Here is a 5,050-nt window from a genome sequence, read left to right as displayed (position 1 = left end):
TGCCGTGGGTGACTCTAACGTGGGTGACTCTAACGTGGGTGACTCTGCCGTGGGTGACTCTGCCGTGGGTGACTCTACCGTGGGTGACTCTACCGTGGGTGACTGCTGTGAGTGACTCTGCCGTAGGTGACTCTGCCGTGGGTGACTCTGCCGTGGGTGACTGCTGTGGGTGACTCTGCCGTAGGTGACTCTGCCGTGGGTGACTCTGCCGTGGGTGACTACCGTGGGTGACTCTGCCGTGGGTGACTCTGCCGTGGGTGACTCTAACGTGGGTGACTCTACTGTGGGTGACTCTACGATGGGTGACTCTACCGTGGGTGACTCTACCGTGGGTGACTCTACCGTGGGTGACTCTACCGTGGGTGACTGCCGTGGGTGACTCTGACTCTGCTGTGGGTGACTCTACCGTGGGTGACTCTACGATGGGTGACTCTGCCGTGGGTGACTCTACCGTGGGTGACTCTGCCGTGGGTGACTCTGCCGTGGGTGACTCTGCCGTGGGTGACTCTGACTCTGCTGTTGGTGACTCTGCCGTGGGTGACTCTACCGTGGGTGACTCTGCCGTGGGTGACTCTACCGTGGGTGACTCTACCGTGGGTGACTGCTGTGGGTGACTCTGCCGTGGGTGACTCTAACGTGGGTGACTCTACCGTGGGTGACTCTACCGTGGGTGACTCTACCGTGGGTGACTGCTGTGGGTGACTCTGCCGTGGGTGACTCTACCGTGGGTGACTCTGCCGTGGGTGACTCTGCCGTGGGTGACTCTGCCGTGGGTGACTCTGCCGTGGGTGACTCTGCCGTGGGTGACTCTACCGTGGGTGACTGCCGTGGGTGACTGCTGTGGGTGACTGCTGTGGGTGACTCTACCGTGGGTGACTGCTGTGGTTGACTCTACCGTGGGTGACTCTTCCGTGGGTGACTCTACCGTGGGTGACTGCTGTGGGTGACTCTACCGTGGGTGACTCTACCGTGGGTGACTGCTGTGGGTGACTCTGCCGTGGGTGACTGCTGTGGGTGACTCTGCCGTGGGTGACTCTAGAGTGGGTGACTGCTGTGGGTGACTCACTCTGCGGGTGACTCACTCGGTGGGTGACTCACTCTGCCGTGGGTGACTCACTCTGCGGGTGACTCTGCGGGTGACTCACTCAGTGGGTGACTCACTCTCTGGGTGACTCAGTGGGTGACTCACTCTGCCGTGGGTGACTCACTCTGCCGTGGGTGACTCACTCTGTGGGTGACTCACTCTGCCGCGGGTGACTCTGTGGGTGACTCTGTGGGTGACTCTGTGGGTGACTCACTCTGCTGTGGGTGACTCTGTGGGTGACTCACTCTGCCGTGGGTGACTCACTCTGTGGGTGACTCTGTGGGTGACTCACTCTGCCGTGGGTGACTCTGTGGGTGACTCACTCTGCCGTGGGTGACTCACTCTGTGGGTGACTCTGTGGGTGACTCACTCTGCCGTGGGTGATTCACTCTGCCGTGGGTGACTAACTCTGCGGGTGACTTACTCTGCGGGTGACTCTGCGGGTGACTTACTCTGCGGGTGACTCTGTGGGTGACTCACTCTGCCGTGGGTGACTCACTCTGCCGCGGGTGACTCTGTGGGTGACTCACTCTGCCGCGGGTGACTCTGTGGGTGACTCACTCTACCGTGGGTGACTACCGCGGGTGACTCTGCCGTGGGTGACTCTGTGGGTGACTCACTCTACCGTGGGTGACTACCGCGGGTGACTGCCGTGGGTGACTCTGTGGGTGACTCTGTGGGTGACTCACTCTGCGGGTGACTCTGTGGGTGACTCACTCTGTGGGTGACTCTGTGGGTGACTCACTCTGCGGGTGACTCTGTGGGTGACTCACTCTGCGGGTGACTCACTCTGTGGGTGACTCTGTGGGTGACTCTGTGGGTGACTCACTCTGCCGTGGGTGACGCTGTGGGTGACTCACTCTGCTGTGGGTGACTCACTCTGCCGCGGGTGACTCTGCCGCGGGTGACTCTGTGGGTGACTCTGTGGGTGACTCACTCTGCGGGTGACTCTGTGGGTGACTCACTCTGTGGGTGACTCTGTGGGTGACTCACTCTGCGGGTGACTCTGTGGGTGACTCACTCTGCGGGTGACTCACTCTGCCGTGGGTGACGCTGTGGGTGACTCACTCTGCTGTGGGTGACTCACTCTGCCGCGGGTGACTCTGCCGCGGGTGACTCTGTGGGTGACTCTGTGGGTGACTCACTCTGCTGTGGGTGACTCATTTTGCCGCGGGTGACTCTGCCGTGGGTGACTCTGTGGGTGACTCTGCGGGTGACTCACTTTGCCGCGGGTGACTCTGTGGGTGACTCTGTGGGTGACTCTGTGGGTGCCTCTGTGGGTGACTCACTCTGCCGCGGGTGACTCTGTGGGTGACTCTGTGGGTGACTCTGTGGGTGACTCTGTGGGTGACTCACTCTGCCGTGGGTGACTCTGCCGTGGGTGACTCTGCGGGTGACTCACTCTGCCGCGGGTGACTCTGTGGGTGACTCTGTGGGTGACTCTGCGGGTGACTCACTCTGCCGCGGGTGACTCTGCGGGTGACTCACTCTGTGGGTGACTCACTCTGCCGCGGGTGACTCTGTGGGTGACTCTGTGGGTGACTCACTCTGCTGTGGGTGACTCTGTGGGTGACTCACTCTGCCGCGGGTGACTCTGCTGTGGGTGACTCTGTGGGTGACTCTGTGGGTGACTCTGCGGGTGACTCACTCTGCCGCGGGTGACTCTGTGGGTGACTCTGTGGGTGACTCTGCGGGTGACTCACTCTGCCGCGGGTGACTCTGCGGGTGACTCACTCTGTGGGTGACTCACTCTGCCGCGGGTGACTCTGTGGGTGACTCTGTGGGTGACTCACTCTGCTGTGGGTGACTCTGTGGGTGACTCACTCTGCCGCGGGTGACTCTGCTGTGGGTGACTCTGTGGGTGACTCTGTGGGTGACTCTGCGGGTGACTCACTCTGCCGCGGGTGACTCTGTGGGTGACTCTGTGGGTGACTCTGTGGGTGACTCTGTGGGTGACTCTGCGGGTGGACGCGAAGGCTGTCTGCGTGGTGCCCGCGTGCTCATCACGGGCGCCAGCTCTGGCATTGGGTCCGCGGTGGCCCTGGAGTTTGCTCGCCGCGGTGCTCGGGTGGCAATCACCGCACGGCGGCACGGTCGGCTCATGCAGGTGGGGGTGGGGGCGGCGGGGGCGGGGATACAAAGGCGGACGGGAGCCACAACAACAACCACAACAACAGCCGCAACAGCCACAACAAATACAACATCCACCACCACAATTACAAGACCAATATAAAACACCACAACTACCTCCAGAAATACAACCACCACCACCAGAACAACTACAATCACCGCCACCATAACCATAACCACAACAACTACAACAACCACCACAACAACAACCACCGCCACAACTGAAACCACCACCACCACAACCACAACAACCACCACAAATACAACCACCACCGCCACAACTACATCCACCACCACAATTACAAGACCATTACAACAACACCACAACTACCACTACAACCACCACAAATACAACAACCACCGCCACAACTACAGCCAACCACCACGATTACAAAACCAATACAACACCACAACTACAACTACCACCAGAAATACAACGACCACCAGCACAACTACAGCCACCACAACCACCACCACTACCACAACAACCAACACAACCTCCACCACCACCACTACCACAACAACCAACACAACCTCCACCACCACCACTACCACAACAACCAACACAACCTCCACCACCACCACTACCACAACAACCAACACAACCTCCACCACCACCACTACCACAACAACCAACACAACCTCCACCACCACCACTACCACAACAACCAACACAACCTCCACCACCACCACTACCACAACAACCAACACAACCTCCACCACCACCACTACCACAACAACCAACACAACCTCCACCACCACCACTACCACAACAACCAACACAACCTCCACCACCACCACCACTACCACAACAACCAACACAACCTCCACCACCACCACTACCACAACAACCAACACAACCTCCACCACTACCACAACAACCAACACAACCTCCACCACCACCACTACCACAACAACCAACACAACCTCCACCACCACCACTACCACAACAACCAACACAACCTCCACCACCACCACTACCACAACAACCAACACAACCTCCACCACCACTACCACAACAACCAACACAACCTCCACCACCACCACCACCACAACAACCAACACAACCTCCACCACCACCACTACCACAACAACCAACACAACCTCCACCACCACCACTACCACAACAACCAACACAACCTCCACCACCACCACTACCACAACAACCAACACAACCTCCACCACCACCACCACTACCACAACAACCAACACAACCTCCACCACCACCACCACTACCACAACAACCAACACAACCTCCACCACCACAACAACCAACACAACCTCCACCACCACCACCACTACCACAACAACCAACACAACCTCCACCACCACCACTACCACAACAACCAACACAACCTCCACCACCACCACTACCACAACAACCAACACAACCTCCACCACCACCACTACCACAACAACCAACACAACCTCCACCACCACCACTACCACAACAACCAACACAACCTCCACCACCACCACTACCACAACAACCAACACAACCTCCACCACCACCACCACCACAACAACCAACACAACCTCCACCACCACCACTACCACAACAACCAACACAACCTCCACCACCACCACTACCACAACAACCAACACAACCTCCACCACCACCACTACCACAACAACCAACACAACCTCCACCACCACCACTACCACAACAACCAACACAACCTCCACCACCACCACCACAACAACCAACACAACCTCCACCACCACTACCACAACAACCAACACAACCTCCACCACCACCACTACCACAACAACCAACACAACCTCCACCACCACCACTACCACAACAACCAACACAACCTCCACCACCACCACTAC

The sequence above is a fragment of the Petromyzon marinus genome (genome assembly GCF_048934315.1).
Source record: "Petromyzon marinus isolate PM22_M1 ecotype Great Lakes invasive population chromosome 80 unlocalized genomic scaffold, UKy_Petmar_22M1.pri1.0 chr80_unloc.1, whole genome shotgun sequence".
NCBI classification, from domain to species: Eukaryota; Metazoa; Chordata; class Hyperoartia; order Petromyzontiformes; family Petromyzontidae; genus Petromyzon; species Petromyzon marinus.
Note: the sequence above shows the minus strand (reverse complement) of the source record.